A 23,150-nucleotide genomic window follows, 5' to 3' on the forward strand; every position below is an offset into this window, starting at 1 on the left:
GTAGTCCCATCTCCTGGGCTCACAGGCTACCTCAAATCTGGGTCCGTGATCCCCAAAGAAGCTCTCTCCTCCACTGCCTATCATCTGACTGTGGAAGGTGCCCAGTAAATGCTAAAGATGCTCCCCTTAATATCTAGCCGGGTTCAGGAACGGTCACTTTTCAATTCGATAGTGGGGCCTCTAGGGGGACCCCTAGGCACCAATGGGAGCATAAGGTGGCTAGACCTTTGGAGTTCTGAGAATTAATCATGCTCTCCAGTTGGTTCAGGGTGGCTTCTTTGTGGAGCAGGGGGCACCAGCAGATGACTTCGCATGTTTGTGCTGGAGATTTCATCTTGTCCTTCCCTCTACAGTCTCAGCATCAACCAACTGAGCCCTCGGAGGAAGGGCGCGGTATAGGGGTGGTGACCCCAAGAAGTAAGACCAGAGGAGTCACTCAGAAACCCGGGGAGTGGAGGCTAGAGCAGCCGGCAGCCTGCAGCCCGGGCTCTCAACAATCCCAGGTGGGACTCCTCCCTGCTTGGAGAGGCTGGGAGGCCTTTCAAACATTGCTTTCCAGGAAAAAGTGCTGGTTCTTGCGTTCTCTGCCCTCTCCTCCCCTACACGGGCCTTGAATGTTTTAAACGGCAGTCTTCATGGTTTGATGGAGAATTTTACACTAATGCAGAGTATTACCTAGTTAATTTGACTAGAATAGACAGTGATTTTACACGGTGAGACTGTTGCCTCCTGAGCTAACAGTTCCATTACCAGGGGTGGGGCAGACCGCTCTCCTAGAATCTGATGAGCTGAGGGCCAGCTGCAGATGGGCTTGCTGGGAGCTCCCCGGGGAGGCTGGACAACAGGAAGGGGGCCAAGGAAAGGCTTGCGATAATTCACTGCTTCCTTTGGTCATTCCTTGCTGATGAGTTCCTTCCTTTACTCAATAACTGACTCATTCGTTATTCCCTAATTAAGTCCATCCATCTCATTTCCTTCCTTCGACAAGCTGGCAGTGTGTGCCTGTGAGGCGCCAGGCCCAGTGGTGTGTCCTGGGGGTACAAGATGCCTAAGCCCACTCCTTGCCCGTTGGGTACTCACAGACATGCCAGAGAAAACAGTTGCAAACATCTAAGCGCACCACAGTAGACCCAGAATGAATCCAAACCCCGGTGGGAGCCTGGAGGAGAGGCTGGCAGCTTGGGAGGCTGGGGCAGACCCGGCAGAGGGCTGAGACCTAACCAGGATCTTCCACTGGCCAAGTGTGTGAGGGGACTGGACCAACAGTGGGGTCAGCAGCTGGGTGCAGAGAAATGATAAGAGAACCGCATCCTAAATAGAGACACCAACATCTGGGGCTTGTTAAGAAGCTGATCGGGCCCTGTCACCCCCTGCCCCACAGCACATTCTAGTGTCCAACGTCCCAGTGTGTAGAAGAAGGGAGAGGGGCTGGCCGCTGATTTTGTGGAGACTATTTAGAATTCTCTTTCTCTCCCAAGCCAGCTGAGAGTGGCTCTGAGGGAATTATTCAGGGAGGTTGGGAGTGCCTATAGGAGGAGAGATGACACATCACTCCCAGGACAAAGTAGACACTTCCGGGCTTTGACTGGAGATGGGGACAGCGAGGGGTTCTCGCACAGGTTTGACTTGTGTCCTCTGCTTGCGTCTTTCCTGATTTTTCTGAAGCGGGAGCCAGGGAATGGGGAGTGCGGAGCACAGAAGTTGAAGTCCAGAGTGGTTTGGGCCAAGGCCAGAAGGAACCGCAGTGTTGTAAATCTGGGAAGGGAGGGGAAGGGAAGGGGGGGTCTCCCCTCCATCCTACGTCCCTCCAGCTCTCAGAGAGTACCAAAGAAAACCCAGAAGACCTCACTGATGTGGAAGGACGAGGTGTCTGGAGGAGGGGCGGTTGGTATGGGGCCTGTCCGCTACATGAAGCGACGGCCTTCTCCGGGGGGTAGACCACTGGCAGGGGCCTGAGGTAGCCATGGCTGCCCTTCCTGACATGTGCTCAGCACTGGAGGAATAGGTAAAGCCAACACTAATCCAAGACCGCCATGTATACCTGCACACAGGCAAAGCCACCAGCAGGGGATGGGACCAAACTGAACCGTTAGAGACCAAGGCCTTCCCCATGTTGTCAGCCTGCCAATTCCACACAATGACCCCAGCCATCATTTCTAAACACCCACCCCCCTTCCTGGCCTCAGCACCAAAGGATCCAGATCCGGGAAAGGAACCAGAAAGTTAGGGTATCTGTTAATGAGAGAATCCAAAGAATGTGATGGAAGGGATTTCCATTTATGTATTTATGCCCCACTGAATAGAAACTGTTTAATAAACCATTTAATAAACCAGTTAAACAAAGGGAAGGGGAAAAGACACGTGGATGTAACCACAAGAGCAAAGTCACAGGGGGGTGTGAGCACATGGCAGGGAAGTCTGAGTGGTCTGGTGAGACAGCTGGGTGAGTGACAGGACAGGAGAGGATAGGGCTCGGGAGGCTAGCGTGTGCTCTTAGAAGGAAGCTGGACATGATCCTAGAGGTTCTTGCCCCCAGGCGGCATCAGGTAGCCTCCCAGCCTCATCCCTTCCAGCTTGAAATTTCCAGCAACACTCTTCTCTGGACAAGGGGAGGCTTTCTCCTACACTTTAGAAGCTCCACATACTCTGTAAGCCCCCCACGCTAATACATCTATTTATAAGAAAACACTTGGGTCCCTCTGTTAGCGGGTTCCAGTGCTCAGTGTTGGTTTGGTGGGACCTGTAACCCTAAACAGCCACTCTCAGGACTGTCATGAATCATGCCCCAGGGAGGTCCTTCTCCCGGTCTTTTGCCCTCTGTTCTTGAAACAAAAGGTGGCTGGGTTAGGTTGCTATGAAGGTGCTGGGTTGTGCTGCTGCCCACATCAGGGAGACAGTGTTTTGGGGTGGATGGTGGGCAAACTAGGATTTAAGCAGTGGAAGTGCTTAGATAGAAGGCCAATTAATTAACTTGTCAAATCCTTCTCAGATAGCACAATGAAATAGATTCTTTCATAATGAACTGTCCACAGTGCTGAGCATCCATTTTCTTGTTTTCTTTGTGTTCAAATTCAAATTCATGGAGGTATTCATTAATTAGTGTAGTATTTGCAATAGTTGTATATAAAAAATCAGAAACACTTTGCAGTATTAAACAACTCCCGTTTCTCTTACTTTTGTCCATCTGTAAGTCTAGATGTAACATGCATAAAGTATCATGCAGAACGCCTATGTTACTCTATCCCGTGAGAAACAGGATGAAAATCAACTGTTTTATATCATTCCCTGAAATGATAATTTATCATATGTGGCCATATTATAGTGTTTGAAAATAAGTAAAATTCTCTGCTTATTTCTGAATACATAGATGTGGGGCTTTAAGAATTGTATTGTCATTTCTAATTTATCCTGCCTCTGCAGAGAAGTTTCTTCAAATTGAAATTAACAACAACAACAAGAAAAAAACTATCTAAGAACTACAATACCTCAAGAGATGTCTAAGTTGGCATTAATCCCAACAGAACACAAATTATGTAAACGTCTCGATTATGACAACATAATTAGGGACTCTTTAAATAAAGGCAAGAAAAATAATTTTGGAGTAAATACACAATTGTTTTTGAATTATTTTATCTTTGTTTTATTACTCATCCAAACATTGTCAGCACCCAAACATGTGCAATAATGATTAAATTCATCTATCTTTAAGAGTTGCCAACTTTAAGTCATATAAAAAGAAATCTGTGGTTTTACACCTAGATTTTTCAATTTTGTCATCATGAAGATGTATTTGTCAAGGTAGGAGGGTAAGCGTATTTTATCAGTTTGTTATACTCATTGTACCTTTTAAGCATTTAGACCCATGATTTGGGGGCCTTGGTTGCCTTGCCCCCTCCCCCAACACCAGTGTTAGGAGAGGGTCTGCTTGTCTGCTCTGACAATCTTGGTTGCCTTCTCCCAACATCAGCCTTTATCCTGACATCATAGTTCTTGTGGGCACAGGAAAAGCACAGGACTCAATGATTTTCTTGCCCTATAGCACCCTTTCCTGGGGAAAGAAACTGAGTCAGAGAGGCAAAGTGTCTTGCCAAGGTCACACAGCTACTGAAGCATTTAGAGACCCTGGAGTAGGGACCTTCCGTGGAAGAAGTGGGCAGGGGGTGGATGAAGAGACATCTGCACAAAACCCTGTACCTCAGCAGCCCCCAAGGCTTTAGCACCTCCTGGTTAGTGGTGCTCCACAGAGTTGGTGCAGAGGGAGGAGTGAAAAGCAGGCCTGCTGCCTACATGCCTCCTTGGTCTCGGTGACAATAAGGGGGAGCAGGGATCTGGGATACGGCCCGACACTCGCGCTGACCTACTCTCTCCAGGTCTCAGTTTCCCCCATTGTAAGAGGAGCAGCTGGGCAGGATGATCTCTGAAATGCCTCCCAGCCCCAACATCCTGTGTCTGCATGATTCCCCAGGGACTGCAGGTTTGTGGAACCCTGCGAACTGGATTTGGCCTCAATCCACGTTTCTCCTTCATTTCTAAAACCACGTGCACTTGCTGGAACACTAACTCCATCTGGTCTTGATTCCCTTCCTCCTGATTTCGCTCCCTGCTGGAAAGCGCTGCATCACGCCCAAGGCACCTTAGGGAGCTGCTCTCACCAACTCCCTGGTTTTTCTCCCCTGAGGCTTAGCAAGTCAAGCATTGCCAAGAACTCCCTTCCTTCTGCCCCAGCAGAGAGGAGCAACCACCGTCTGGGTGAGCAGGCTTCTTCTCTTTCCCTTTGGGGAGGCTGGCTAGCTGGGATCACCAGCCTCCCTCCCTCAGGAGCCAGGGGGCCCTCTTGCCCTCTTTGGCCCACGGCTCTGTCTCCAGAAAGTCTGGCCTTTGGCAGCCTTGCTTCCTCGTCACAATTGCATCTCCCACCTGCCCACCTCTTTCCCAAACTCCTAGTAAATTCTGTCCTCTTGCTCTTCTCCTTTCTCAGGCAGTGGAGTGTAGCGGTTAAGACCGTGCCTGAGTTTGCATCCAGCTCCTCTGTTCATGGGCTGTGAGGCTTTCTTTGAAATGATTGTCTTGTCTGTCAGTTGGGCATAGCGATTCCTATGTAACGAGGTGGCTGAGAAGCAGACACCCCGGACGGAGCGACGCGTCGTGTCTGTTAATCTTCCATCTGATGAACATGTGTGAAACACTGTCTCGTGTCCTTCATTCCTTTCTCTAGGTGTCCTCCAGATTTTATTAACATATCTCACCTTTTGCTTAATTTCTAAATAAAGTAATCTGAGTCAACATCCCACACACCTCTGGAGAGTCACTCTGCCCAGTAGTTTTGAGAATTCTCTAGGTGACCTTATGTTCTGCTGGCTCCTTGTGGTTCTGAATTCCTGTCTCTACTCAATTCTGGAGTCCCCTCTTGATGTCTTGCTTTTTGCTATTATTTGCTGCCTGTCCAGATAGGACCCCGTGTGATCAAAGGCCTCCTCCCTTCCCTCGGTATCGCTAATGCAAGTCACGTTATCAGTGACAATTATGTTTATAGGGCTTTTGAGAATAGAAGGCGCTTATGTGTACAAGAAGAAAAAAGAACATTATAATTGGTATGTGCCATTGTTCATGAAGTCACAGAGTTGGCTGTGTAGAAAGAGGGGAAGTGGGACTAGGAGAGGCATTCCAAGCAGAGAGAACATGGCGGGCCAAGATCCTCCATTGCCCGCTATGACCATCTGCTGGCTCCTCACCAAATCTGTGGCCTGTGGGGACTCTGCTCTTCCTTTGCAGTTAGGTGTGGCCTGTATTGAGGTCCAGTCATTAGCCTGTGAGTAGAAAGTGATTGATCTGTGCTACTCTCAAGCCTGGCCCACAGAAACTTCCCACACGCTCCTTGCTCTTTTCCCTTCTGCTGACGTTGATGGTGCCCCCGGGGAGGCCTTGGAGGATTCCTGTTGAAGCCGGCAGAGCTGCTGTCATCCTGTCTGTAAGAGAAATGAAGAGCAGAGGAGAGCATCTCTCACCAACTGGGAGTATTGGTGTTGTCCTGCTGAGTGAGTGAAGGATGAAGTTCGGAGTTGGAGCCATCATGGGGTCTGTTCATCGTAGCAGTTAGCACCGCCCTAACTAATACACACCCAAGCCTCGTCGTCCTCTAGACTCCTCATGCTTGCAAGGACGCATGTGGTATTGGCCTTCCTTGGTAGACTACAAGCTACAGAAGGACACAGACCACACTTTTCATTCATCTCGTCCCCCTTACCTGGTGCAAGGTAGGTGCTGCGTAGAGATGTGTCTCATGGAATGGAGTGGAACCAACGTTCGGAGGAATCATTAGCAGGTGGACTAGCAGTACGTTGCTCTCAAAGCTCCACTGTCCCTGCATGATGCCCCCTTCCTCCTCCTCAGGCCAGAATGCTGCCCTGGCCCTACGCTACAGCCTTGTTCTGACTTTTAAATGCAGCATGTGCCCTTACACCTGCTGCTTACGTGACTGGAACCCAAAGGTTTCCCTTCACCTTCAGTGTCCCATGCTGCTGGGCAGTACATGGGCCTGCTTCCTCTTGCCCTGTCCTAAGCCCAGCCGATACTGGGTGGTGGTCTTTTTTTTTTTTTAAATATAATTTATTGTCAAATTGGCTTACATACAACACCCAGTGCTCATCCCAACAAGCGCCCTTCTCAATGCCCATCACCCATTTTCCCCTTTCCCCCACCCCCCCCCATCCACCCTCAGTTTGTTCTCTGTATTTAAGAGGCTCTTATGGTTTGCCTCCCTCCCTCTCTAACTATTTTTTCCCCCTTCCCTTCCCCCATGGACTTCTGTTAAGTTTCTCAAGATCCACATATGAGTGAAAACATATGATATCTGTCCTCTGACTTACTTATTTCACTTAGCATCATACCTTCCAGTTTTTTTTTTTTTTAACATAAGGGTGATGGTCTTATATGAAACAATAACTGATAACAGGTGTGTAGCAGATAGGATTAAGATGCCAGGGTTTGAATCCTGACTCCACCCACTTATTAGTGGTACAACCCTTGAGAATCGATGTAATCTCTTTTTGCCTTAATGTCCTCATCTGAATAATCAGGATACAAATAGGACCTGTAGGTAGGTGTATTATGAGCACTGGATGGGATAAAGCATGTAAAACGTTTAGAATAGTGCTTAGCATATAGTAAGTGCTCAGTAAATGCTACTGTTACTGTTACTGTTATTGTTATTTCACTTTCCAGTTCATAAAGCACCTTCACTGATTCAGTGCATACCCCTCCTACAACCCTGGGAGAGAGAGATCCCCTGTAAGTACACAGGTCCCTCAACACATTCAGATTCAAGCACTATTACTGATAAGTTCAAGGCCAGTTTTTTCATAGGCCAAGCTAGTTGGAGAAGCTGGGCCCAGAAAGGTTATAATAGTTTCTGGTACGTGGGAGGATGGGACTCAAACCCAGGTCCTGGGTACGAATCCCACCACAGCCCGCTGGATGTTCTCCCACTCAGGATGGCAGTACCAAAGGCAACACAGATGAGGACCTTTGTGTCTAAGGCAGAGTCCTCTTCACGCACACACTCGCTCATGTGCACACACACATACACCAGCGCCTCGGACCTGAGTTCAGGGGACAGGTCTCTCCGTGATACTTCTGTCACTGACCAGTGTCCAGTTCATGTTGCATCAGGACTCTGTCCATCTGGAGGATGTTTCTTTTCAAAGTGGGTTTCTGCCCTTATACCTTGCACCTTCTATTGCTTTCCATTAACTGGTCTGCCTTCCCCAGTTAAAGCCCCAAGTTCTTAGCTTTCTGACTTGTCCTTCCAGGGAAGAGGCCCTCCTATGTCCCTTAGTAGACTCCTCTCACAGACCATAAGTGACTGTGAAACTGACATGATTCCTGCAACTTCCAAGGGGGCAGTAGTGAGTCACCTTGCCATAGGACCTACTGACACTTAGCACCGGTGAGGGCTTCAGGCATGGCTCTGCGTGGGTCGACTAGGACGATGGCCTTAGCAGTGAGCCGAAAAGCTGAGCCCATGCGGTCACAGGACTGGCCTGGCCCACACTACCACTCACCCTCTAACCCATGCCCCACTTCTCCCGTCGGGGCACCAAGGAACAGACACCTTGTGGCTGTAGATTCAGATCCTGCAGTAGCCTCCCACCTGCTCTTCCCAGACTCATGCCAGCTCCCCGGCCTGGCCCGTAGGGCCTCCTCACAGTCTCCTTGCGAAGCCTTCTGGGGAGGGTGCCGCTCCAGCATCGAACAGCTGCTCTGGCTAATCCATTTTCTCTGTGCATTTGCAACATACGTAATTAAGAGTTCTGCTGAGGGGGGAAATAAAGCACACCATTAGATTTGTTTAGCATATTACGCCAGGTCTAGTACCTGTCTGGGCCCCAGTGCCACACAAGACATTAAGGTAAGACTCCAGAAACAGCCCCAAGGTTGCCTGATGGGATCTGTTCCGTGTTAATTCTGAGTAAATGTTTGCTATTTGGGTTTTCATAGCTTTGCCATTGGCGGGGATTTTGAAAGGTGGGCTCCCCCACCAAACCCTTGTTATTTAATTAACAGACCACTTAAAACCAGAGTTCTTAAGGCTTTCCCCATTTGCCCTTTTATTTTGTCTTGCATTTTGCTTGCTTCCTTTCTTTGTCCTGATCCTGCCTTCTTTCTTGCTGTCATCTTCTCATCCCTCTTGCTCTTATCTGTGTCTTTGATGTCCAGATCTGGGAAGTATGCCCCTGGTGGGAGGGAATGAACAAGGAGTGGGCACCAAGAATCCTGGGTTAAGGACAAGGCCAAACTTCGACATCCTCCTTTGAACCTTCTGCAAGAGAGGATCAGGCATGGCCCCTTGGATGCCACCTGAGGGGCTGAAGAGGAGAGGGGCTTGGAAGACTCAAAGGAGAGATGGAAAAGTTTGGAGCTTGAGGGGAGAGAGCAAGTGGAAAAAGGTTGGGGTCCTTTGTGAGAAGGAGGAGGAGGTTCTCAGGATCTTTGAAGAAGTCAGTTGGTATGGAAACTTATTTTCAACTGGTTTAAGTAGGAACCCATGACGACCACAGGAGTGATGGACGCCCTCACAGCACACTGTGACAGGAGCTGCTCATGGCCCATCCAAGAGCCAGGTTGGGAGAGGCCGCCATCCCTTATGTCTGCATAACAGGAGCAAAGGATGCTGGGAAGGGAGAGGGAATATTGTCAAAGCTTAGCTTGATGCATCATCTTGAGAAGCCATGGTGAGCCTTACACTTGGGCACAGACGTCATGTAGGCCAATCCCAAGCACCAGTCCTCCCTACCCATCCCCCAAATGATTCTCCTTCATTAATAATATGGAGTACACAAGCTTTTGTGGTGCAGGGCCCATTGTAGGGCAGTGCTGAGGGTTAAAATCTCCTTGACTCACTAAGACAGAGTCTTCCTGTATTTCCTGTGCTGTTCTGGTCCCAGACCCCACTTGGGAAAGCCCAGAGAGCTTGTCCAATCCCTTTGCCACATCATTCCCTCACATATTTGAGGTCACCCATCAAAGTATTTCTGAGTTTGTTTCCCTGGCCCCAACACTCCCCATTTTTTGTCTTCTCAGTATTTATCACATTGCTCACTATGCAGTCCTTGTATGAGCTGTGGTTTAATGTCCTCTAATAGCCTTGTTTAGTTTAGGAGGACAGGAGCTATGTTCTTTTCACTGCTGTAACCTGGTGCCCAGCAGAGTGTCGGCAGATGGGAGGCACTCCGTCGACATCTGATGAGTTAAAGAAGTAATTCCTTCCTGGTCTTCTCCCTCTGCACTCTGCAGTTTCTCTATTTACCTCTTAAAATGTGCTGTTTTAACCAGAGAAGGCCAGAGTAGGACTAGTACCTCCGTACTTGATGCCCCTTTGGCCAACACCTTCTGTGAAGGGTCAGATAGTAAATATTTTAGGTTTGACCAGCCATAGTCTCAGTCTCAGACCGAGGCTGAACTCGGTCGTTACAGCCCCAAAGCAACCATAGACAATACTTAAATAAATGTGTGTGACTGCATCTCATTAAAACTTTATTTACAAAAACAGATGGTGGGCCAGATTTGGTCTATGAGGCATAGTTGTTTGACCTCTGCTTTAGACACTAAAATCCTAGGAATTCAGAATGGAATTGGATTAAATATATAATATATATTTTTATATTTTATATATATATATATAAAATATATTTATATATATTTATATATATATTTTTATATATATGCTTATTATAAAAAATAAGCATATCAGAGCTGCTGGAGCCCAAGCAAGGAGGAGTGAGCAGGAATGATCCCTTGGGCTTATCATGGCCACAGCAGCCTCTGTAGAAGGCAAAGAGTGGAGAGGGTAACTTCAAAGCCTGTGGCTTGTCTGAGGTCAGGCTGAGAATGAAGTTGGTCCATTGTTGGAGAGACCACTCCCCACACCCAAGGCTGTGTCACTGCTAGACTAGGTACTCAGTGAACAGCCAAGAAGAGAGATTCAGTCCAAGCAGTGACGGTGCTCATGAGAGAACATTCTTGCCCTAACAGCAGCTTTAGCATGAGAGAGGTGCTTGATGGGTGGCTTTTTAAGCCCCTGTGCCTAATTGAAGTGACTGATCATGGTTAAAATTGTGGGGTATGGGCACAGAGTGGGAATGTGAATGATGAGTACATTTGTGCATCTGTATGCATGTAGAATATTCCTGTAAATCTGGAGCTCCTGAGGGTGTGTGCTTGTGTGCACACCTATTTCCGTGACTGAACTAACCAGCTTTTGTTGTAACTGTCTGCTTTCTTGTCCATTTCTCTTCCTAGACAGAGACCTCCCTGAGGGTAAGGTCCCTGTTCTTTTTTTTTTTTTCTTTTTTTTTTTTAATTCCAAGTTAGTTAACAGGCAGTGTAATAATGGTTTCAGGAGTAGAATTTAGTGATTCATCACTTACATGTAACACCCAGTGCTCATCCCAACAAGTGCCCTCCTCAATGCTGTCTTTTTCATCTCCCTATTTCCAACACCAAACAGACTCTTCTCCAGGCCCAAGAGTTTAGTTCAGTCTTAATTAAATTGAATTGATGGTGGGCATTTGATACAGGCACGGGGTGGTAGAGGGAGCTGTACGTGGTTGCCTTTGCATGTGGCAATGGCAGACTTGAGTGTGTGTACGTCCATGTACTGGGGTCTATGTAACCCGTATGCACGCACATGTAGAATAGGGCATTCAGAGGTGTGAGCACACACATTTGAGATGTGCATGAAGACGGGAAGACGTCAGAGTATGAGCAAGGGCAGAATTGGTGTCTTATCGGGGGACATGTAATGTGAACATACAGACAGTAGAATATTATGGGATGTTTACATGGAATATACATACTGATAGGGCTTAAGAGTTCATGTGCCTGGGATATAAGCAAAGGGGATCAAGTATGTATGTGTACATGAGGTGCTTACAAATATATCTGAAATACACATTAAAGTCTGACTTGCAGATAGGCTGGTGGGAGTAGCGGTTTCTGTGAGGATGTGGCAGACATGGAGGTTTGGGGATATACCCAGGAAGTGTGTATGTAGGGTGGGCACATGCAGACATGGCCGGCAAACAGCGGATGTGTACGCGGAAGTGCAGCTTGCAGATGTGGGTGGTTGAGGCTGGGTGTATCTGGGGTGAGTGTGTGCAGATGTGGTCTGTTGGAGGTATATGCACATCAGAAGTGTGCACACAGGGTTCAGCTCCTGGTAGTGTATGTAAATAGCTGGGCGCCGTGCCTGCAGAAATAGACAGTTTTGAGGGCACCTGTGATTAGTATCAGTACTGAAGGAGCATCTTTGCGGGGATATATGTGAATAATGGCCTGTTGATGATGTGGTGTGTACACACATGAATGTACACGTGGACGGTTGAGGGTGTGGTGACCTGGGCATGTGCGTGCAGACCGAAGCCGTCGAGAGTATATGTGTATGAGGCGTGTACGTGCAGACTGGAGAATGCACCTTGCAGGTGCGCGTGCGCTCTTTCAAGTGTAGATCCTCAGGACTACCCATCCGGAATGTGGATTTTCTGAGAATGTTTGTATGGTGGGGTCTGGGCGTGTAGATATGGACTTCTGGGTGCGTGCACACGGGCGTGGGGTTTTGGAAGTGTGGGTAGGTGGAGGTGCACGCGGTCACCGCCTGCTGGGGACGGTGCTGGCCTCGTGCCTGCACTGGTGGGCAGCGTGAGCCTGTGTGCTCAGCTGACACTGGTGTCGGCCATCTGGCAAGTGCTCTAAGCCATGCGCCTCATCCTTCGATGGACTGAAACTCTCTCTGGGCTGCCTCTGTCCTTGAACCTGAGTGTCCTGGGAAGGGACAGATAACGAAACATTAACTCGGCAGAGGCATCTGAGCCTTCAAGGCTCAGTCTTCTCAGGAACCGACTGCCCAGGAAAACGATTGAAAATAAATAAATAATAATGTTTCTAGGGACCCTTTAGCTGTTCGGGGAGGGAGGAGGTGCAGGTTGGGAAGAGAAAGACTTTGACAAAAACAGAACAACGACAACAACAAACCCCAGAAAAACAAACAAACCAACAGCATCACGAGGAGAGGGAGAGGGAGGGAGAGAGCAAGCTGAGGAGCAATCCAGTGGAGCCTGAGGCAGGAGAGCATTATGGTGGTGGCAGCAGCCAACAGGCTGACAAGTTGTGTGTGTTTTACGTGCCCGTTAACCCACTAACTCAATAAAAGAAGATGCACCGTTACCGCCACCCGGACTTGCCGCTGCTGGAGGAGGTGGCCCAAACTGCCTGCCTCCAGCCTGAGGGTCACAGGGACGGCTACCGTGGGCAGCAGGAAGTCAGGAAGTCACCAGCCTGTGAGTGACAGAAATGAGGCAGAACCCCAACGAAACCAGGCAGCAGCACTGCAAAGACTCCAGTCAGCTCTGCCTCTCTCGGATTCTTTCATTCGGTGTTAGCTTCTCAAGGGACCCTGTCCTGGGCTGGGGCTGTGCTGTGCGTTTTTGTCTTTTGTTTTTTTAAGAAAGACCTTTCTAATTTTTTTTTTAATGTTTATTAATTTTTTTTGAGAGAGAGAGACAAAGTGCGAGCGGGGGAGGAGCAGAGAGAGATAGAGGGAGGCAGAATCCGAAGCAGGCTCCAGGCTCTGAGCTGTCGGCACAGAGCCCAATGCAGGGCTGGAACTCACGAACCATGAGATCGTGACCTGAGCTGAAGCCTGACGCTTAACAGACTGAGCCACCCAGGCGCCCCTGTGGTGTGTTCTTAGGGGAAGAGGGGTGAAGAGTGGTGGACTTGGTGGAGTAGATAGTGGGGGGCACGGACCCGGGCAGTCGTGGCTGGCTGCGGGAGAATTAGGCTGGGCTCGGGCCAGTAATGTTAAGTAGCCTCTTCTGTGAGCTCATTTCCATTCGTGGATGAATGAACCAGAGCCGGTTATCGGGCAAAGGTCGGAAGCGCGTGTCAGTGTGTGGTGTTAACTCACCTGCAGAAAGTTAACGTCAGCTTGTTGGCAGGGATGGAGTGAGCACCTCCTTTGTGCACAGACCTGCCCTGGGTGATATGCAGGGTGTACCAGAGATGTGGGCCTTGGTCTCTGGCCTCAGCCAAGGGCCCTCTGGAAGGGGACAGATGAGAAGCAGCATCTGTTAGAGAGAACTCAAGACTGGGGAGTCTTGGATTCTGGTTTTAGCTCTGTGACTTCCTAGCCATGTGCCCATGGAAAAAAGACTTACCCTTTCTGGGTCTCAGTTTCTCCTATTCATTTGCCTTGTATTTTTGTGTCACAGATAAGAGATACATCCAGCTTTCACGATCAAAATAAACACTTGGCTCGTCAGCATTCAGGTTAATAATGGCACCGGAGTCCCTTTGGAAGAGTAGCTGTAGAAAACGAACAGGTCCATGGTGGTTTCTCCCCAGAACAAAGGGCTGTCTCTCCATGGTTAAATTCAAGTCACCCTGCTGACAGATGGAGCAGGACATCAATCTTCAGGCAGACAACTCAATCTCTCTGAGCCACGGCTTCATCTGTAAAGTGGAGACAATGATAGTTCTTAGCTCACAGTCTCGCCGTAAGGCTTAAATGAGGTAATATATGGAAAGCTTTTAGCAAAGGACATAGTAAGCGCCGAATACATATGAGGTGTTATTGTCATGAGCCATTCTAGGATCTCCAGGGTTCTTTCCAGGAATGTTCTTGGATGTGGATGGTCTAAAGTCAGAAAGTTTCAAGGGCTAGATGAGGGCAGGCAAAGAGACACCTGGGTGCACCAACCAGGATGCGTGATTGAGGTGTTCACTCTCTTGGAGGCGGGGGGCAAAGAGTGAGGGGTTGGATCAATGGCCCCCACAGGGGCAGGGGGGAGAGGGAGTAGCTGCCTGCCATAGGTACCAGCACAGAGCTACCTGGGCAACTTGAACCCACATGACAGGTGGTAGCTATGTGCCTTCCCTTTTCACCCCAGCAACCACAGAGCCCTGGATCGGCAGTATTTGGCTTTCTGTCCTCTCTCTTGGGCACTGTCCTGCCCACTTGTTACATAGCTGGGTGCTTAGACATCCTCGGTGGCAGGCTACTGGGAGGAGGGGACTGTGTATCCCTACTCCCCTTTCCTTGAAGGCAAGATCATGCTAAAAGTAATTAATAATAATAATAATAATAATAATAATAATAATAATGCTATCAGTGATACCACTACCACATTTATTTCATTTTATTACACATCGGGCACTTTTCTAAGTTCTTTGCATATATAGAAACATTTCGTCCCTGTCACCACCCTGTAGGTCAGTTTTATTACTATCTCCTTTTTTTTTAATTTTAATTTTTTTTAACATTTATTTATTTTTGAGAGGCAGAGCGCGAGCTGTGGAGGGGCAGGGAGAGAGGGAGACGCAGAATCTGAAGCAGGCTCCAGGATCTGAGCTGTCAGAGGCTCAGACACAGAGCCTTTGACACAGAAGCCGAAGCAGGGCTCAAACTCATGAACCATGAGATCATAACCTGAGTAGAAGTTGGTCGCTTAACCCACTGAGCCGCTAAGGTGCCCTATATTACTATCTCCTTTTTATAATTGAGAAAATGAAGGCACAAGACTTAGGAAGGAGCCCTGATCGCCCAATAAATCATGCTCCAGAATCCCTCCCTCCCCTGCGCAGGGAGCCTCTTGTCGGCAAAAGAGCGTGTGCAGGTCTCTGGTGCAAGGCCAAGGCCAAGCCCGAATTCAACACCTTTAAGGAGAAAAGTTTTAGAAGGCAGTACATTCAAATGTTACCAGTGGCGGATGCAGGTCATGGCTTCCCTACTTTTTTACATTGTTATTTTCCTTAAGGCTGTTTTCTGTTAAAATGAAAACATTAAACCAAGTTCTGTTACAACAGGGAAGGCACGGTGCTGCTCTCCAAGCTTCACACGGCTCTCTGAGACCCTCAGGGCCACGGGGAAGCTGGACACCACCACGGAGGCCCCTGGGCCCTGCTGAGCTGCCCCTGAGTGGGCTGGAGCAGCCAGTTGGTTAAATTAAACCTCTCAGGCCAGTTTGGGTTGTTTTCTGAAGTGAGAGGCCAAACTCCAGGCTCTGACTCGCTGTCGCCAGAGGGAGTTTGCTGGGAGGTTGGGGCCAAGGCCGCCAGGCACTTTACCCTGCTGCTTCCTGAACAGGTTTGCGCATGAGAGAGGAGGCCTCTGCACTGCCCCAGAGCCAGCGCAGGGCGCCTACTCAGCTCCCATAAACGCTTTGCAGCCTTGAAGACTGAGGGGTGGATTAGAAATAGAAGGACTAAGGTTTTAGTGGTGTAGACACTCCTCATCCACCTGTGTATCTCCTCACACCAGGGCCCAGACCTCTGGCCCTGCCGCCACCTGACTGCCCATCTCCCCCTCCAACTGCCTTTATGAACCTCCACTCTTCTGGTCCACCCCTGTCCGGGGCCTCTAGGGGCATGGAGGGTCCAGGGAAGGGTCCAGGCATGGAGGGAGCAAGAGAGGGGTGGGTAAAGAGCAGGTGTGTGCAAAGTCTGGGCAGGCTGGGTTTGGGGGTGCTGGGAGGGCCAGCACAGAGGCCAAACTCTAGGCCTCTCTGTTCCTTCCCCTGGCTGCTGAGACCCTCACCCCATGCCCAGGGCCTGCACCCCTCCTGCCCCCCAGCCGGCCTGAACAAGTTGACTGCCTCTGCCCTCATGGAGCTGCCTTCCTCTGCAGACCATCCTGTGGGGAGACAGGAGGTTGTCAGGGGGACTAAGGGGGTCACCTGTGTCTCCCTTAACCTCTAAGCGTGTTGTCGTCGTGAGGTGCGGGGGCTCCCTGGGTCCGGGCATTCTCTGCTTGAGTGTGTCGTGTTTATCATGCCTGGTTAAAGATCATTAAAGCCTTTGTTGGGGGAGCTGAGTGACAAGGAGAGTGGATTAATATTAGAACACCCTGTCACAACTGGTGAAAAGGCGGGATTGATTTTATAGGGAGTTTAGTCAGAGCTGCGTGTAAAACCCCTGGGGTCGCTCTGGAGTGTATCCATCTCTTCCATTAGGAAGTCCCTGCGGGAATATTCAGCTGCAGTGTTTATTACAACCGAAGCTGCATATCACAGATAGAGTATTAGCTGCTTTTATTCAGCTTTCTTGCTCTTGATTGCCCTGGCTCCTAGTGGCTCAGTCCTGTGTACCCAGTCAGCTGCCTGGTCAGAGGAGACCGTCATGGGCTGGCCCCAGGAAGGCACGCGAGTGCGTGTGCATGTGTGTGCTCACAGGCATGCTGGGCTGGAGCTGGGGCAGCTCCAGAGCTCCCCCTTCTGGGGGATGGTGGGGAGAAACTTCTTCTGTCCCTGCTGTAGAACTGTCCAGCAGGGCTCATAGATTTCCCTAAGAGACCGTTTGCCTAAGAATTCACCGAATGCTCCTTGGACCAGACACAGGAGAGTGATGGTTTACCAGGCCAGGAGTCAGCTCTGGCACTTATTAGCTGTGTGATCTAGGTCAAATCACCTAACATCTCTGGGCTTGGTTTCTTCATTGGTTATGTCAGGATAAGGAAAGAGGTACCCACCTTACAGATGTGTCCCCTGAATTCAAGGGATATTATGAGCAAAGTGCCTGGCATATAGTGAGCACTCAATGCAAGTTGATGCTGTTGTGTCATTAGCTAATTATTCTAATGTATTCTAAATGGGATTCAATCTACAAACATTCAGTTTGGACAAAGCTCTTCTGGAACATCTTTCTTGCAGAAAACATGGCCTACTGGAAGCAAAGGGGTCACGGAGCAGTTTCCATCAGTTTTTCCCCAGTGGGAGGGCTCATGGAACGTTGGGAAGAAGCCCAGACCCAAGCAGGAAAGCTCTGGGGCAGTTGGGCTGCTGGATGTGAGATGGTGTGGGACACGATCTGGGCCTGCCAACCCAGCCAGGTGGACCTGGGGCCGGAGGCCAGCCCAGCAGATGTCAGTCACTCACAGCAGATGCTGAGTCTAAGTTAAGACGATGTTTGACGTTTCATCTGCAGAGATAAAAGCAGAAGGTTGGGTGAGTAAGCAGCAGAGAGAAAGCTGGTTACCTACCTGGGTTCTCACACAGGTCAAGAGTCTGAGAGCCAAAAGAATTCATGACTCACTTTTGCCAAACTCCCGTAGTCTTTCTATAAATATCTATTACAACACTTCACAGGTGGCCTCTTTTCTTTCATAGCACATGGTGTTTAGGAGCCAGATTGCCATTCAATTCTCTGTGACCTTGGGGAAGCTATTCTCTATGCCTCAGTTTCCTCCTCTTTAAAACGGACACATTCATCATACTTACTTCACAGGATTATAGCGAGGGTTAAAGGAGATAATACGTGCAAAGCGTCTAGAACAGCACCTGGCAGTCATAGACCTTCAGGGTCAGCTACCATCAGAGTCCCTACGGCTCTCTCAAGTGTAGAGACCTCTACTCACGGTTTCTATGTCCGCAAGAACCTGTCCAGGGCTTGAGCATGTAAGGAGCACACAGTAGGTTTTTTGAACTGTTGAATCAAGTGGAATAGAGCATTGTCACACCTAGCATGGTAGGGATGACTGGAAACTTCCAGGAAGCAGCAAAGTCCAAGACGCAAGACAGAACAAGGTCAGATGCCAAGTAGGGTATTAGGATAAACGGAGCCGAGGGTAAGCGTGGAGGCGATGGCAGGGATTTCCACGTCTGGTGAGAGCCCTGTGGTCAAATCAGAACCTAAGAGACAAGTCTTAGAAAAGGAAGGCAGAGGAAGGTGAGGGGCAAAGATAAAAATTTGGCAGTGTCCCTGCTCAGCCCGGTCAGAAGAATGTGAGCACCATCGTTCCACAGGTGGGGGAGAGGCAGACTTGGGGAGTTTGATGCAGGTAGCGTCTGAGCATGGCGCTTGTCCACGGGCTTGCATCTACAGAGACACCCCAAAGCTGGCAAGAGACAGCTGGGGTTCTCGAGGAAGGGCAACAGCATGGTGAGAAAAGTTAATATTGCAGATGTTGACAGGCAAGACACAGAAATCCAGGCTCTCAGGATATTATAAAAGAAAGAAAGAAAACAGCACTTGTGAGCATTCCCTGACAGCAAATATTGCAAAATTCTTTGTGCAAAATGTTCAAATAATACTAAAAATTCAAAGAAATGAACACATGCCGAATCACGCCTCCAAGAGATAATCACTGCTAATATTTTGGTCAATGCCTGGCGGCAGGTGGAGGTGTTCATAACCTCCATCAGTGTCCCTCCCTGCACCCCAAAAGAACATACATTCTAAGAAACACACACACACACACACACACACACACACACACACACACACACACAACTTGGAGGCTGGTTGGCAAATGCAGTTTCAAAGTGAATCCTCAGTCCTTGCCCCACCCCACCCCCAGACCAGACTGCCACCTTTAAGCCCTCCCTCCTATCTGAAACCAACAGAGCCTCTGGCGTTTCTTTATCTAAGGCACACATACAGATTTGTGCATATAAATTTATATAAATGGGCTAAGGCTTCGAATGCTGGATTCTTTTTCACTCCAGAAAATACCCAAGACCTCTTTCCAAGTCAGTACATATAGAGCTACATCATCATTTTTCAGGACTGCATACTATCTTTCCATTTGTCGATTTCATCCTGCTCATTCCCCTGTTGATGGACATTTAGGTTGTTGCTACAATTTTGCTCTTAGAAACAGTGCTTCAGCAAACATCCTTGTACTGCTATCTTTTAATACTTAGGTGGTTACTCCCACAGAGTAAACTACCAGAAATAGAATTAGTCAGTGAACAATCATACACATTTTTACATCTCGATACAAAAAAACTCTTTCCAGGTTTTCCAGCCATGTAAAAGATTGTCCGTCTCCCAGCCATGTAAAAGATTGTCCGTCTCTTCATCCAGGTAACAAAGTAGATTGTGTCAGCTTAAAAAAAGAAAAAAAAAAAAAAACTATGCTGATCGTATATATAAAAATAACATCTCATTCCTCTTCTTTGATTATTCTTGAGGCAAAGTGTTTTTTTGTATGTTTGCTGGCCATTTGTAATTCTTCATCTGCAGTTTTCCTGAATATTAAAAATCACGAGAAAAAAGAACAAACTTAAGAAAAAAAATTGCAGAAGAATATCCGTGTAAGAGAAAATGTGTACAGTGCATCCCAAAATGATGAAAGGATAGACTGCAGAACATGATTCTAGTATATTTTTACTTAAAGAATATATGGATATGCAAACTCTGAAGACTAAAATGACATTCCAAATGACATTCCAAAGGTTAATAGAAATGATATCTGGGTTGTATTTGAGAAACAGGTGTTTGTCTATTTATTTGTTAAATGCTTATTCTTGGTTTTCAAGTTTTCTGCCATTAGAATGATTTATAATTTGAAGAAGATCCCCAGAAGTATTAATAAAAGCAGAAAATATCCTTTGTGTAATCTGCACCACTCTGCTCCTCCTTATGTGTAGTCATAAAATGATTAAAAATTTTTTAATGTTTATTTATTTATTTATTTTAATTTTTTTAACGTTTTTTATTTATTTTTGAGACAGAGAGAGACAGAGCATGAACAGGGGAGGGTCGGAGAGAGGGAGACACAGAATCTGAAACAGGCTCCAGGCTCTGAGCTGTCAGCACAGAGCCTGACGCGGGGCTTGAACTCACGGACTGCGAGATCGTGACCTGAGCCGAAGTCGGCCGCTTAACCAACTGAGCCACCCAGGCGCCCCTGTTTATTTATTTTTGAGAGAGAGAACACGAGCAGGGGAGGGACAGAGAAAGAGGGAGACCCAGAATCCGAAGCAGGCTCCAGACTCTGAGCTGTCAGCACAGAGCACAGAGCCTGACACGGGGCCCGGACTCATGAAATGCGAGATCACGACCTGAGCCGAAGTCGGACGCTTATAGACTTTTTGACCTAAAAGGACCCCTGCACCTCATTGTAGAAATGAGAAAAGTGCATGCAGTGCAGGCAAGTGAAGTGACCCCGGCCAAGGTGTGCCGGCCGCTGGAGACAGCAGAGAAGTGAGGTAATGCTATGAGACACCAACCAAGAAGGAAAAGACACCCCATCTCCCCACTGCTCCCCTCTTCTAGGGGGCCCCCGCCCCAGTGCAGAACCAGAACCGTGTTGAAACTTTGAAACCACAGCAGCCCAAGCCTGGGTTAAACCTTAGACGTGAACGCAGAACTGGTAGTGGAATGGGTTGCAGGAATCTGAAATCCGGAGATTTTAAAGACCAGGAGAGTGAGGCTCTGGTGAGGTGTAATCCCCCCGGGGGGAGAGAAACCACAGGTGATTCTGAGGTCCAGGGATCCGAGGTGCCGGGCGGCAGGGAGAGGTCGGCGCACCCCAGCTCCCCTGGGAGGCTGCCCTCGTCCTCAGAAAGCCCACAGAACGGAGCCTGCAGGGTGATCCCCCAGCCCAGTGTACTCCCCCACCAACTCCAGATCGTCCCCAGCTCCCTTTCCTGCCGCGCTTCTTCACAGACCTCAGACCCAGGGTTTTGTTTTGCAATTTGTTGCAGGTTGTGTTTCTTTTTTTTTTTTTTTTTTTTCCCTTCCCTTTCTTCGCAAAGCCTGTCTGGGATTCTGCCCCACTCGGAGGTTGGAGAGAGCAGCACGGCTGCCTCTGGAAATCTTGTTTCCCCTGCCACATGACATCAGTGGGTTATATTGCAACTTTCCACATGGCTGCCCAGACACAGACAGTTGTGTTTATGAAAATCCTCTTGATACTGACTTGGAGCCTCCCTGGCGCTCAAGGCTCCTTCTCAGGCTGCGCGCCGTGTGTTCTGCTTAGAGGAGCAGCTGACAAAGGGTGGTTCGGAAAGCCGGCTTCCCTGCAGGTGCTCCATGGGTGTGTGTGTGGGGGGGGGGGGGTGGCTCCCCTCCACCCAGAGCAGGAACATCTTTGCCGGCACCGCACTCAGCTCCAGGAGGCCCCAGTTGCCTTGGATCAGAGTGTTCCGGATAGCGGGGAGTCGGGGTGGGCAGGGAGCAGAGCAGCTCACCTTTGGGTCAGAACCCCTGGTTTGGCCGATTCGGTTGCTGACTTGCAGGGTGGCTTGGGGTAAGCCTCTCGGCAATCTGGGTCTCAGCTCTTACGTTCAGTTCCCTAAAACTGGAAAAGTGATTTCTGTTCCTCTCTACCAGTGGTGAGGACAGGGATTCAGTGACAAGAAATAAAGGGACACATTTGGGAGATAAGCTCAGCTGACTTAGGAAAACCATTTCGACTCTCTGAGTGTTAGCTTCCCCGCTATCAAATCGCTGGTAAAAATGTTCTTTCCTCAACCCCCTCTAGTTCTAAGGAAAAAAAAAAAAAATCATGGCTTTATGACTTTTTCAAATCCCTAGCAGCTAACACTAAAAGATCCTTTGGTTAATACTCAGGAACCAAAGTCACCTAGGAAATCTTAACCATGAGTCAAAGCTTGGGAGGGTCAGCTGAGGGAAAATTCAGTGAGTCGTGGCCTTGCACTCCCTTGCCCCATAAGTGGTCCCTACAGGGCAGGGATGTTTGGGGGTATCTAGACTCTCCCTAATCTCAGACAACTCATCACTCCTTTCCAGAACTTCTGGTGCTGGTGGCCACCTGAGATCTACCTCTAAGTTCCTGCTGCCAGACTGGCCCATGGAACATTCTCCCTGTGATGGCTGTCCTCGCTGCCCAACTAGAAGGTAAGTACTGTGGAACGTTGGGGTCTTTTCATCCCCCACACTCCCATGCTCACTGATATTCATTCATTCATTCATTCATTCATTCATTCATCCATTCATCCATCCATCCATCCATTCATTCATCCATTCATCCCAGGCCTTGGACACATAGGGAAGACATGGTCTACTGGAAGTGAACATTCAGTGTCATTCCTGAGCCCCACTACCCCCAGCCACACACCCCAGGGAATACTAACAAACAAAAGGAATAGCAGGTGAAATGTGCCAAGGTCTGCTCTGAGAGCTGTATGTGGATAAATCTCACATTGATCCTGAGAGGCGTGTACTCTCATTGTCCTGCAATTAATAGTTAAGGAAACTGAGGCACAGAGAGGTTATGTAATGGTCCAAGGTCACACAGTGAGTGGTGAAATCTTGATTCAAATCTAGACAGTCTGACTTCCGAGCTCGGGGTCTCAGCCACCGTACTGTCTTTTTACTTCACTCTAATGCTCAGAGGAAAGAGAGGAGGGAGGGATCGACTGTGGCGAGGAGGAGATGTTACAGCAGAGTTACAAAGCGTGAATGAGTTCCTGGAGTCAGAATGCTGTGCTCTCTGCAAACAGACGTGACCGAGGCCCTCCACCGGCTAACAGCTGGTGCGGCCCAGGCTGCTGGGCGAGGGAGCCAGTAGCAACTCCGCTCCCCATCTTTCTTCACGGCCCCTTCCTCAGAGAACAGGAGGTGAGGCCACAGGAGCATCCCAGTGGCTCTCACCCTCACATGCAAGCACTGTCATCCGTGTACTTTCTACGCCCATCACCACGAGGTTCCCACCCACTACGGCACGCTACCTTTCAGGCACCAGCTTCTTGGAGTCCTACAAAAGGAGGAGAAAATTGTTGGACAGACTGAGAACGGGTGTCCAGGCCACAGCAGCCACAGAAAGGCACAGGAAGGACACTGGGGGCCCTGAGCACAGAGCAGACGTAGGCCAGGCCAAGAGAGTCCCTTCCTTCCGCCCTCCCAGCCGC

The 23,150-nt window shown here is 48.9% G+C and overlaps 1 long non-coding RNA gene across 2 annotated transcripts in view; it reads left to right on the forward strand.

Annotated features, from left to right (window-relative positions):
- Positions 1 to 329: 329 nt before the first annotated feature.
- LOC132660899 (uncharacterized) overlaps positions 330 to 23,150 on the forward strand; it is a 183,018-nt gene continuing 160,197 nt past the window's right edge. For both annotated transcript variants that reach the window (XR_009601955.3, XR_013550029.2), the window contains exons 1-2: positions 330 to 503; positions 22,030 to 22,137. This is a non-coding gene — a long non-coding RNA (uncharacterized LOC132660899). The remainder of the gene's footprint in view (positions 504 to 22,029; positions 22,138 to 23,150) is intronic.

This window comes from Panthera onca, chromosome D1, assembly GCF_046562875.1.
Source record: "Panthera onca isolate mPanOnc1 chromosome D1, mPanOnc1 haplotype 2, whole genome shotgun sequence".
Lineage (NCBI taxonomy): Eukaryota > Metazoa > Chordata > Mammalia > Carnivora > Felidae > Panthera > Panthera onca.